Below are 14,462 nucleotides of genomic sequence, written 5' to 3' on the forward strand. Positions count from 1 at the left end.
TATCGGTTGAAACACGCCCCATAATTAAGTATAAGTATAAGTATAGTATAAGTATATATACTCTTTTGATCCCGTGAGGGAAATTTGGTCTCTGCATTTATCCCAATCCGTGAATTAGTGAAACACACACAGCACACAGTGAGGTGAAGCACACACTAAACCCGGCGCAGTGAGCTGCCTGCATCAACAGCGGCGCTCGGGGAGCAGTGAGGGGTTAGGTGCCTTGCTCAAGGGCACTTCAGCCGTTCCTACTGGTCGGGGTTCGAACCGGCAACCCTCCGGTTACAGGTCCGAAGTGCTAACCAGTAGGCTACGGCTGCCCCAATTACGTCCCAATGGAGCAGTATCAGACTTATATTCTGACTAGAATTGAGTATGACTACGTGAGGCTAATAATTGCCTTTAATTCCATGAAAGTGTCCAATTTGGAATATTTCCAAAATTCCCCAGCTTAACTTCCCATGGTAAGTTTCCGGAAATTTCCTGGAAATTTTCCGCCTCTTTGCAACCCTACTTGCAAGTGAAAATGTTGAAGCAAGATGTCCATTAATCCTTATTGTTTGAAGCCTCACTGGCTAAACCAAGATCAGCTTTTGGATCATCAGGTGAGCTGTGCAGGCAGGGGCTAAGGGATAAAATTGAGTTGGCAGTGCACACCATAGGTTGGCACAAAATGTGTGGCTGTCAGTCCACTTCAGCTTGCTCACCTGATGACCCCACTGTGTTGCAAATGGCCGGTGCAGTTGAAGATGACTGATGGAGCATGGCGTTTTTTCTCTGACACAGTTCACAACAGAGGATCATGATCCACTTGCAGTGAATGTTGACACTCAGACTTTGGAACTGTGACTTTTCTCACTTCTAGGCCATAGCCTATGTGCTGAATGGATATATTTATAGAAAAGCGTTCAGCACAATGATTAGAAGAGATGACAGCATGCCTTCTTTTCGATGCTTTTGTATTTTTGCAGTTGGATTGCGTTCAATCATTAAACTACTGTAGGCTTACTGCTATAATCGTGTAGCCTATATATTTTTTAAAATATCATCGTGCTGATAAGCCTACCCTTAATTTATCCAAATAATGAATAGGCAAGTAACAACACTTCATGTCACTTGAAGACCACTTAAGTTTTAAGGTTATCATGTTTGAAAATTACCATCTTCCATCCAACTACCATTGTGACCTCTCTGTCCTCCTGGAATGTGAAGCCTTTTGGAAATGCTTGCATTGAGAATAAGCAATTTAAGATTCCCTGGGAATGTAAAGTGCATTGCAAATAAAATATATTATTATTATTAATAATAACTGGTAGTCCAAGAACTGTGGTGTGAGGAAGAATTTCAATATATTCAGTTGGCCCTCATATAAATGAAGAATTTCTTTATGGTTCAGTGCTATTGCATGTTTTCCCTATGTTCCCGTCATAATATTGCTGTTACGCCTGGCCTCATGGAGCCATTAATCTGTTCAAAATTGCAGAGGGATTTTTGGTCTGCAGACAACCGGCTCCTCAAGTAAATCTTGGAATCCACCATTTCCGTTGCTCTTGGTCTTGTCAGGGTGCATCTGCTTTGGTCTGTTAGTCATCAGGCTATGGATGTGTTGGTAACATTGCTGTTTTTCTCTTTTATGCACTGTGAGGTGAGGTGTTTGTTTGCTTAAAATGGTTTATGCAGGAGTCTTTATCTATGATTTTGTGTTGGTTTAAAACTCTGCAGTGATCCAGTTATTTGTCAGAATTAAGAGGCAGCACCAATTTCAATTGGCTTGATATTGCAGTAAATTATTTTAAAGGGGATTAACTGGCAAGAAGCACTGTTGCTCTGTATAATATCATTCAATTGCTTCCAGATGGACTGAAGGCTATCTGTTTAGAAGAGGATGAAGGCCATTACAATAATGCAAAAGAACCAGTAGGCTAATCCTTGCCAACGGCTGCTGCATGCTGACTGGGCGCTATTTTATTTACACTCTTTTAAGAAAGTAGAGAACAGCAAAAATATCGCCATTCTTCAATTAAGCAGGTAAGTCCAACTAATTGAATCATTGTCTTACTCTATCACATAGCCATGTGAACACAGTTACCATTTTGGCTTAAAGCATATGCATAGCCTGGTTTTTCATGCCCCGTTGATAATATTATGTTTGTAAAGGTACATGAACTATTACAGAACTAGACAGACTAGGTGTAATATTATGAAGCTTACATATTGAAGGAGGCAGAGCAAAAATTCTGTGTAATTAGAAGATATTTTCCAGTCTACGAAAAGTGAAGCATGTTCAATGATTACATTTTTGCCATCAGACTAAAAAAAATATGTTCATCTAGAAGCATTCCAGGTGATTCTTTCATGAAACTGGTTATGATGATGCATAAAAACATATATATTTAACAGAGTTTCATGAATCCGATTATTTAATAGCCTCTGTTTACCTTCATGACTGCTTTACATCAACCATCTTCATGAGATGAGCCATTTACAATACTTCTCAATTAACACAAGTACTCAAAAAGCAGCTCAGTATGGGAACACCCAGAGTATGCCAAGGGTGTGAAATGCTGTCTTCACAGGAAAAGTTTTGAAGAGCTCAAAATATTTACCTTTGTGTTGCCAAAACAATTACCTTCGTGTACACATTTTTGTTTACTACATAACCCTATGTCATAATTTTCAGTGTTGTTCTACAATGTACAAAATAGTTAGAAAAAGAAGGAACCATAAAAGAGTAGGTGTTTCAAACGTGTGAAGGAACATGACCAACAGCTGATCAACTATCTGCTTTCGCTTTTGAATGAAGTTCCATTGCAAGAAGTGATTGGACTAGTGATCTGAAAGACGTGAATAAGAAGCACAAAACCCATTTTCCTTGACAGCGGTCTGTTATACTTAGCAACGGTCTGTTATTCAGAAATATCAGATCTCCAAACATTGGAAAGGCCCATTCAAGTGAATGGAGCATTCTGCAGCATTATGAAGATCCGTGTAATAACTACAAGTCTCCTTCAAGTGACAATCATATTGTACACAATGCTGGCTTACATTAGAACAATAGACCTCTGAAGTTCACCTACAAAAAAGCAGCCATCTTTGACATCCGGTATCTGGCGATTTTTCCTATGGGAAAATAACATGGGGATTTTTAATTATCGCACCTGTTAAACTCTCGCGGGGATGAAAAAGTCTGAAATGCAGATGTTTTCCCAAACACACTTTTATCCTCTGCCTTCGAGTGGATACTGTGATCTCCGGTAAGTGAAGGCGGCACACTTAGATTTTTGCTACCCCAGAGCTAACTTGCAATGCAACTTGCCATAGGTAGTTAGCTTCAATTAACAACCGGATTTCCTTATATGGGCAAAGATGGCCGTTTTGGTTCTTTTTTGTAGGCGAACTTCAGAGGTCTAAACACCCTTGTCTATCTTACTTACATTGAGTTGACTGTGTGGCTTAATCCACAGATGTAGTGGAGCACTGTTTCGATAAATGGTTTGCTAGGTAACAATAACATTTAACACTTTGCTTAAAATAGGGGAGAGCTGGGAGGAGAGAATTTAATGTAATTTAGCATAATTACAGACAGCATAATCAAGAGTGAAAGCCATTATTCTGTGTATCGGTATTGCGTTAATCCCATACATGTTGTTCGGCCATCCTTTTCAACTCACATCACTGTAAAATCCCATAAAACCGAACAAAAATCACGGCTCCCAATACATTTCAATAGAGTGGTGAAGTCCCGCCCCTTCCATCTTTCAAAAAAATTTGAACGGCAGTCTATGGCGAAAAATAAATTATTTTCTGGTCCCGGTTGACTTGTGCCTTGAATTACCCATATGATGTTTGTCAATTTTAAAGACAATTTTTCATGTAAAGACATTTGCAGTTTGTTTTAGTAACTATTGAATTACAACATTGTGAAAGATCGTAATTCCAACGACTACAAACCCATTAGTCGCTAGTGGACGTTAGCTCATTCACAGCCACACTAGATTGTACAAGCATACCAGCAACAGGTCTTAATTGGGCTTTCCTTGCCGAAGAAAATACCATGAGTCAGAGGATTAAACACATCAGGTAAGTTGTATTCATCCATAGACTGTACATTACATACTGTTAAGTGACATAGCAGGCAGCAAGATGCAACCGTTAACTAGCATAACAGCTCTTATCGTTTCATTACTTTGGTGACGTACATCGTTCGAGACGAGAGATGTAGTCTACTGAGTGGATTCGCACAAAACCAACATTCCTTTTGAAGTCTATCGAACAACAGTACTTTCTTAATGTGAAAAATTATCTTTTAAATTCACACACATCATATGTGAAATTCGTGGCACAATTCAAACTGGACCAAAAAATAATTGTTATCTCTCCATTAACTCCCGTTCATAATTTTTTGAAAGATAGGTCCCATGGACCGGAAGTAGAAGGGGCGGGACTTCGCCACTCTATGGAGCCGTGAGCTGAAGTTGACGGAGTGTGTCTGCCTGCTATGGACTGCCATTGGCTCATCTGCATTTGATGGGCGGGGCTTGCGATTGGTCAATTCCATACACATGACATAGGTTTTCCGAGACCTGATGGCTTTTCATCTGATTTCATCTGATCAGCTTCCTTGATCGAATGATTCCTTGCAAATTGGGTTCTACGAAGATAAGGCTAGAGGCCTCCCTAGCATTCTCAGACTCTACTTTGGAACAGACTAGCTAGTGTGGACAAGCACGTCACTGCGGTTCCGCCTGAACGCTTCTACTGCATGCTTCTGTTTCAGTAGGGGCGCTGCTCCGATGCATGTCAATGCAGAGGATTATGGGTATTTTTGTTCATCCACAGATGCATCCTTGAAAATTCTCAGAATGAATTTCAGAGTATTCTTGACGTTGGAACAGTGCTTTAACAGATCATAACCGATGTATAGTCCATCATACCAATTGAATTGAAATAGGAATTGTAAAGATTTGTAATTTTTTGTAATTATTTTCCTTATTTAGTGTAGTCATTTCATATCAGAACCGCTGAAGTATAATCCAAATGCACGCATGAAACCTAGAGGGCTGAAATGTGGTCAGTTCAAAGATGCTTGTTATCCGGCAGAAAGACAAAACAAAATTCTAGCCTGCTAGTTGTGGAAGAATTTTTTGGCTTAAAGGTCTGTAAAAACTGAAATAAGGTTTGTCTTTCTCGTTAGTAGTTTATTTAATGTCTGCGCAGAGAGGTCTCATAATCATCAGGCAATCAGGATACAGAGCAAGGTCTGTGCACCCAAGAGACCATCAGTTGTTTTCTCACACACACATTTATACCTCACACAGTATCATAATCTCGTTGTATCTTTGTATCATTACACCCTCTCTGCACATACACATGACTTTGTAAGTCTGTGTCAGTACATCACACAGTTATTCTGATCGTTTTCCAAAAACTACTAAGTAAATTATGTGCAATGTTGAGCAAAAAACTCAAAATGGAGCATAAGTATAATTTAGAATTGCTCAGACTTGCAGAAAAAAAGATTTGACACATGGAACTGATAATTCAATAATGGGCCTACACTTTTCACCACCTTCTCTGGGCCAGCATCCTCTAACCTGGCCTTTTAAGGGGCTCTCAGGCCGAATGAGAGGATGCTTAATTGCTTTTTACCTGACATCGTTGAAAGACAGATGCAATGATTTTTGCATCCATGGCCAGGATATAATTATAAAATATGACATGATTTAATGAAAAGTGACCTATAACATTGACTATGCAATACACTTTAATTTATTTAGTGCTAATAAAATTATTAAGCCTATATGGAGAGAAAGATGTTTATAATGTGACAATATGTCAGTCATTGGGTCATACAATAGTGCTATTTTCTGATTTGCGATTGTGTAGCCCCTTTCTTTATTTTGATTGGCAGATAAGTGGCAGGCTCGACTAAAAACTAAAGTGGAGACGCGCTTGATTCATGCCGGTTCCGTAGTGAGAGCAGTGCGGCCAGAGACATTATGGGCGCTGCTGCATATTAAATATATTATAAATAGTTTTTCTGAATGAGAAATACAATGTGTGGCGGGAGTGTGTGACAAAAGACCGAAATGAGTGACTGTCACTGTCAATGTGTGACACTTGAGAGCTGCACTATCGTCTGTTAGCAATTGGCTATTGTTAGCAGTTATTACTAGCCAGTTTGTAACAAAGCATTACACAGTGTTTTACCCAAAGAAACGTCATAGCATCACAGTGACAGATAGAGGTTGGACACTATTGTTTCTACGACTGATTTAATGTGACACAAATCCAACATAATTGCTAATACACAGAGCATGGCTATTTATTGCTATTGGGCACAGCCATCTTGAAAATTCAATCTCGTATAGCGCCTTCATGCCATTCGTAAGCTCGGAGAACCCGACTTTAAAAATCCTGACCTCCGAAAAGAGAGTGCTCATGAGATCAGCTCGGAAAACAAATACAGGAAATGCATAAATAAGTTATTAAAACTGCTTACTATGGTTTAGCAAGAGGAAAATGTCTCGGGTGAGTGTTTCTATCAGTAATGTTAATTTGGTGATAAATTACCTTGCCTGTTTGTAATGAGAGTGAAATTCGCCTCTTGTGTTGTTGCAAGGGAGGCTGCCATGTTTGGAGAATATGATAGTGACGTCAAGTCGGATAGGCCTACCTCGGGTCACAAGACTCCCGCATAAGTCTCCGAGCAAAAAATCTTTGTGTTCAAGTCATTTTTCCTCTTTAGGAGGAAGGCCCTATTAGTACTCTGGTTTGTCCAAGCTGACGAGTCGTGGTAGAAATTCAAAGGGCGTTCCCTGGGCATTTCTTTTGGTAATTTCTTTAAGTTGTTCTTTGTGTATACGCACAGTAGTAGGCTACATGATATTGTTGACCAAAAATGGATGGAAAAGCTGAAAAACACAATATGACCACACCGTGCTGTAGCAGCAATGGTTACTAAACATATAAATTATTAAATATTTAAAGGAGAACTCCAGCCATTTACAAAAAAGGGCCCTGTTGTTAGAGGTCAACAAAGTACTGTCGGTAGCATAGGTGGCACTAGACTACTTTTAGGGGTGCTCAATCTCATCTCAGCACCCTCTGAAAAACTAGATGTACCGCATAGCGGTACAAAATATGACCGCCGCTCAGTCCTGTACATCCATTCCGCAAAAATAAATCATATTAATGAATTTGTCTCCATCTTCTACTCCATCCCCCACTCTTGAAACTTTTGTGTATGCTTGTTTGGAATGTGTGTTTGCGGGCCGCACACAAAGTAGCCTACTGGGGCTGCAAAGGTGAATAGATTTGTAGCACTTGCAAAAAAAATGTGTAGCATTGTTATAAAACCTTTAAAATATCTAAACAATCACAAGTAGGGCAGTTCATCACAGTCCATCCATTGCAACTGGACTGATGAAAGGTACACCTGTAGGCTACATTGTATTTGAGAAAGTCATCATCAGTTTAGTCATCTAGTTCATGATATTCAGCTTTATTATCAATGCACAAATTAAATACCAGTAGTCTAAAACAAAATGCCGTTTTACCCAGTGGTGCAAATAACTGACATGTCCAAAAGGGCCTTAAATGGAACCCAATCCACTGTACAGTAGCTCAAGGTCTGTGGCTAAAGCAGCCATAATGAAAGCGTTATCATTGTTTGGATACTTCACACACACGTGTTTTTTAATCGCATAGACTACTACTACCAAGCTGGAATCAAAGCACATCGACTCCCCTCTCACACCCTAAACACGCACTTCGAACAAACAAAAAACGTCTCAGTCTCACGGTATAGCCATAGGCAAAACTGTATTGGACCGGTGTAACGTTGGTACTAAATCATCCATCGCAAAGAATGATTTTTGTAGCACGTGCAACAAATATGTGTAGGTACAGCCCTGCCCTGGATACATCTCTCAACGTGCGCTCTAAAACATTTGGTTTAAATGGAGATGTAGATCACGGGTGCGTTAATAAATCTACATTGCGGCGAGTTGACACAAATTATTCACTTTGACGAATTTCTGTAGTTTCAGTCCTAGTTACTTTACTTTGAGCCATGCTCTTCCTTACTTGAATCACCTTTGAAAATAGAGGATTGAAGTAGCCTATATGGGTGTTTGGGAATGAACGTTGACTCAGATGCTTTTTGAGACTTTGAGCTAAATGTCCCAGCCAGGTGTTTAGGATGCATCATAGACAGGTTCTCTTTCAGGTAGCCTATATATTTTCCATTAGAAAACCATCACGTAGCGAACGTGTTGTGGCTAGCTGCTAACTCACTTAGCTCCTGTTAGTAGCCTAGGTTATGGTCATAAGCAAATGAGATGACAGTCGAAAGATGCAATTAGTGCTGTTATCAATTTTCTTGGTAGCCTATAACCGCCTGGTTTTCTACAAATACATCAATAATCAAATTGGCCTCCATCACTCAACCAATGCTAACGGTAACATTATTGTACCTACTCTAGGCTATTGATGTAACTTTAGATTAATGTAGCCTACCTGCAGTAAAAACCAAGCATATCCGATAAACATTCTCAGATTCATTTCGGCTTTATTGTGATGAATATTTGGTTTTCCTTTAATCCTGCTGAATTTGTAATTATGTATCGCCCGTTGTAATTGCCGATACTGATGTGCGTGCCTGTGTGAATGTGTGCGTGTGTAGGCCTATATGTGTGCACCACCATCTACAGGCCAATGAGTGTAGGCCTACAGTCACTAAATGTAGCCTACACATAACTTAATTTTTAGACCCCCATGGATGAAATTCTACGAAACTTGGCATACCCCCAGAGTATGTCAGGATAATCATACACATACAATTTGGTGCAGTTCTGAACATCTTAACTGAAGAGAGGGGCGATTAAAGCAGAATGATATTGCATTTTCATTTTTTACCGGGGGGGGGTGCAAATCACAAATGAGTGATTATGGGCTAGGTTGATGTGGGCACTTGAGACCAACATACCATAAAAATTTCTTCATCCTCGGTGCCACGGTTCAGGTAGTTATTTAGGAAAAACTGCATTTTTTGGGTTTCGGGGGGCCCAGCGCGGGGGGAGAGTGGCCCCCGGGGACCAAACAAAATTTTTCCATAAAAGTCTAGTGGGGCTACATACCCACCAAATTTCATGTGCCCCGGTGGTTTGGTGTCCCGGGTATCGTTGACCAAAAATTCAGGAAGTAGATGACGGGAAAAAAAAGAAAAAAAACTTAGACAATCCCTATATGACCGCTTCGCTAGCGGCGGTCATAATAACCAGTACCTGATATAAGGTCCCTATATGACCGCTTCGCTAGCGGCGGTCATAATAAAGTCCTTATTGGGATTTTGTGAAATCATTAGGTGCTCAAACCTTATTACTTTTGCAAACCTGATTTTAGCGATGGAATAGGATAAATAACGACAGGCTCAGTTGTAGCCTGAAGTCAACAGCCTATCTGCGATTTCCTGAACTACAGCCTATAAAAAATAGTTAGCTCACCAAACTGCAACCTTCTGTGTCATCACACAACTTTACCCTTTACGAGTTGAAATGGTAACTAATTCAATTGTAGAATAAACTAGCAATAACAACATGCAAATAATAAGCCAATATGATTAGACCAAATTAAATTGCTAAACTATTAGAAAGCACCTGATATGAGAAGGACATTGAGGTCAGTAATTTAATGTTAGACCTATCAACCTAGCTGTTTAACTAATTTTATACAATGCCTGTTATAGGCTGTGGTGAATTTCTGAAGACGAATGTATGGCCAGGCAGGCACCGAGGGATGATGTCATGTATAGGCCGAGACAGGAAGCAGGCCTGCTGTATGTGATCTAATAGACTCGTCTGGTACCAAACAAATGGTGCACATTATTTGTATGGACAATGCGGTAAACTTATCCACCAATATGAATAATTAGGTAAACGCTGATTGGCTAAAGAGGTGTCTGCCATTTAGGATTGGCCAAAATTACAGAAAAGGTGGTGTTCTAACACCAGCTTTAGCAGGTATAAAAGTTGACTGTATACTGGAGGATTTGTGAATAAAGGCCTTTGCAGGTTGCATTGTTCAGACTGTTTAATTGGAGGTTCGGGTAGAGGCATTTTTCCACCACAAGGCCTACTACAATTGCTGATGACAGTCACTCAGAGGCTATTTACTGGGGGATATGATATATTTTGGGGATAACACCCACATAACCACAATGTTTAGTGTCCCTAACACCATTCAAAATAATTAATAAAATAAATAAATAGGCTACAGTTCAAACAATCACTTTTTGTTTGTTCATGTAGGCTTATTCTGAAATATATTTAAATTGGACTGAACTGCCCACTTCTTGGTACGAAATCCACTGTCAGCTGCTCATTAGGGGCAAGAACCATTTTACTGGCGCACTGGCCCCAGTATTGAACTGCTGTGTCCCAGACTGTCCTGAAAAAAGAATATATAGCATGTATAGATGGCCGAAATAATTAGCTTATATTAGGTTAACTAGCTAAACAACACAGGTGACCACTATTGCATAATTTCATGGAGTGCTGAAATGTACACTATTTTTGACCATTTCTGAACTGGGAAATTCAGCAAATATGTTTTGTGGTTGTAAACTTATTGCAGTATCATCATAACTATTCCACCTGTGTGTGCATGGTTAAAATTCTGAAGTGCAAAATAGGTTAAGCTACAGCACCAATATGTCTATCCATAGATAAAAAATAATCAATTCTAACCACTACCCCAGTGCAGCTCGAGGTATAGTGACACCCCTAAAGGTCTGATCCTAGAATCGTCCCTGGTCAGTAGGAAAAAAAACATGGTTCTACATAACTTTAGTTATCCTACCAGTGGTGAGCAAAGCCAGGTTGCTACAAAGCAAAGGCATGAGTTTGACTTTATGGACTTCACAGAAAGCGACCGAGGGAAACAGGAGGTATGTGGCAGCCTGTACAAACACTGGATTTATAGTGTTTCTTCACAATTACTGGTCTGTGAAGAGGCACAAACACTGGGCTACCCTCGCCACCAGCAGGATAACTCTTTGTTTTCCTACCGACAGTACTTGCCCGACAAACACGGGACGTCCCCAGGACTTTAACCGGACATTCACAACGTCCCCGATTGGTCTCCAACGTTGTGTTCTCTAGCGGACGTCACCAGAATGTTATTGACATTCTCCTTTTGGTCCTTATGTGATGTTCGGTGTCGGACCTTTTGAGGATGTCCCCGTTAAGTCTCTTGGTGTCATCCGCATTGGGTAATTTCAAAAACATCCCAAGGACGTCCTTGTGTGGGCCCGACAATAACGTTATACCGGGGACATCAAGGGGACGTTTGTTTGCTTGCTAAGTGCAGGCAAGGCAACAGAGTTGAGAGGTTTAAAAGTTTCAAGCATTGCTGTCCCCGATGTATCAGCAGCTCCTTGGAAACGGCAAAGAAGAGCGCCTTCTCCGATGAGATTTCTGACGAGGAGCAAAAGATTTCTGGCCTTCCTGTTTATGAATAAAAAAATTATATCGAATAGAAACATCTGGAATCTATTTTATTCAGCTTAACGTTGGCTAAGAAGAGCATTCATAGCCTAGAGAAAACAATACATTTTTTATCTGAAAGTTTTCAGGAAGATATGCTTACATATTTTTAGGCTGCAGGTTCAAGAAAACGCCTTAGAGTGGATATAACTTTAATTATATTTAATGCACTTTATTTCATTGTTACATCCCGGTCTAGGGCTTGTGGGATATAACAAAAACGGGCAGACACAAAACTTAATAAAATGGTGTACTTATTAATACAAAAAAAAAAAAAAAAACAGTATGGAAAAATGTCTAAACTAAGAAAAACACGGCCTACAAAGTAGGCCTCGGCGGCCAGGCGCTCACTCCTGGTCTCACCCCAGGGAGTGAGAAAGATGACAGCGAGTTGCACGGGCAAGGCCCGAGGCTGGCCCTAGTGGCAGCGATGTGCGGCAGCGACGGTGGCAACGAACGATCCCCACAGCTAGCAAGAGAGAGAGCTCAATGACGTCAGCCCCCTTTTAAAGGGCCGGGCTACCCTGACGTCATAGGGTTTCACACCACCCCTCAGCTGCAGCCAATCTGCCTGGAAGCACACAATAATCTAATGTTGATCACATTTAACTGGTTAGGGAGTGTTACAGAGTCCACCTGCACAGGTACTAGACCTCCCATGATGTGTAAAGGGATGTTAGGCCTAACCCACATCCATATGGTGACAGTGGTCATCAGCACAGGAGGGAGTATCTGAGGAGAGAGCTGGAAAAGACACACTCAACCTCTGTACATCCTTAACACACAAAGCAGACAAATGAGACAAACACATACAAAGATTCTGGCAAAAGACAGGCACAGGACAATCAGCAGTCTGTCTCATAGGGATTTTCCTTTTCTTGCGAGATCTCAGACTTATTAGCTACACCTCCCATCCCAGAAACTGCAGCGTGGCAACTAGCCAAAGTGGTGTCAGTTACCTGCGCAAGCCTGATCTGATTCTCGTCTATAGACAGCGACGAACGAACTTCAGCACCACCGGACATGGACAGCGACCGAGGTGCGAAGTTGGCGCGAGGTGACGCAGACTGATAATTAGCAGACTTTAAAATGTCAGGCAAACCTACAGGGTGGATGTTCTTTTCTGACTGGGATGCTGGCAGGACTTGCGAAAGCCTAGAGTCGAAGTCAGAATTTTCTGTTATCGGAGTCAAACCGTGCAACCTTATTTTCGAACTAGGGATAACATTTCCCCCAGCTAAATCGTTACCCAAGATAAAGGTTACCCCTTCCATAGGTAGCTTCGGAAGAACGGCGACTTTCACGAGCCCAGAGACCAAATCACTTTCAAGGTGCACAGTGTGTAATGGGACTTTTAAAACTCCGAGCTCAATTCCCTGAACTAGCACATCAGCGCTACAATACGTCTCCTCAGAGAACGGCAAAACAGAAGCAACAATAAACGACTGGGCTGTATCGCGTAGAATTTTGGCAGGGACACCATCCCTCTCAAGCCCTGAGAGAGACACCATCCCCTCCAAAACAAACGGATCATAAACTTTGTCAATTCCCCCGTGTGAATGGTCTAAACTTAGAGTGCGCACCAAGCCAGCACTCTTCGAATTTTGTCGCTTCGGAGACGAATTCTTCCTTTCCAGGACCGGACATACTGCAATGAGGTGGCCAACCTCATGACAATAATAACACTCACGAGATTCCCCTTCCAAAGATGGCTTACTAAATTCTGAATTTCTCCAGCTTTGCTTCGGACTGGAAGGCCGAGCTGAAGAACGACGAGGAGGAGAAGAGAACTGAAACGAACTTTTGTGCGTTAGCACAAATTCATCTGCAGACAGCAGCCTGCGATAGCGTTGTTACTTTCTGATCGTTCAAATATATCGCTACTGCGTCTGGAATGCAACCTTTAAATTCTTCCAGCAAAATCAATTGACGAAGATGTTCTTTCGTGTGTGCACGTTGTGAAGTGCACCACCTGTCAAAAGCACTCTTTCTCTCTCGCAAACTCCACGAAGGTGAAGCTGTCAGACTTGCGAAGGCCACGAAATCTCTGACGGTAGGCTTCAGGAACCAACTCGTAAGCATTTAAAATTGCAGTTTTAACTGCATCATAGTCAGAACTTTGTTGCACGGTGAGGGCAGCATAAACAGACTGTGCCTTGCCAGTCAAGACAGTTTGCAATAGCAACGTCCAGACTTCAGCAGGCCATCTCAACGTAATGGCAACCCTCTCGAAATGCGAAAAATATTTCTCAACCTCACGTTCATTGAAGGGCGGAATCATCCGAGTGTTGCGACTAACATCGAACGGCTGAGCTGGGACAAATGGCAACGGAGGACCAGGAGCAAATGGAAGGACATTATCGGGATTTCTCAAGGGAGCAGGCGCAGGAGCATGTACATCAGACGCATCTGAAGTATTCAGGGGAGCCGAGAGTAAAGGCGCGGTGTCAATCTCGCCCATCGGAGCAGCAGAACCCGATCCCACAGGAGCCGACAATAGGCCTAGGCCTAAAGCAGAAGGACGAACAGGAGAGTGAACAGGGGAGTGAACGGGAGAGTGACTTAAATCTCGAAAGGGAACTGAAGGAACTGTCTGAGCGATGGTAAGTCTCTTATCCTCCAACTCCATCTCAAGCTTTTTTAGAAGAAAGTTACGCTCATCGCGTTCACGTTGGTGTTCGCGCTGATGCTCATTCTCAGCCGCTTCGTGCTCTAACCTTTTTAAATCAAGCTCGTGCTGAATCTCTAATTTCTTAATTTCAAGTTCTTTATCCAATTCCTTCTCTTTAACCACTCGATTTCCCTTTCAGCACGTATGCGTGCCGCTTCTAACTGTAATTTGCGCTCTTCGAAGGAGAAGCCTACTCTCTAATTTTCAGTTCCCGATCAGAACCATTGCTCGCAGATGACAACACA

Source organism: Alosa alosa, chromosome 10, assembly GCF_017589495.1.
Source record: "Alosa alosa isolate M-15738 ecotype Scorff River chromosome 10, AALO_Geno_1.1, whole genome shotgun sequence".
In the NCBI taxonomy this organism is placed as follows: domain Eukaryota; kingdom Metazoa; phylum Chordata; class Actinopteri; order Clupeiformes; family Clupeidae; genus Alosa; species Alosa alosa.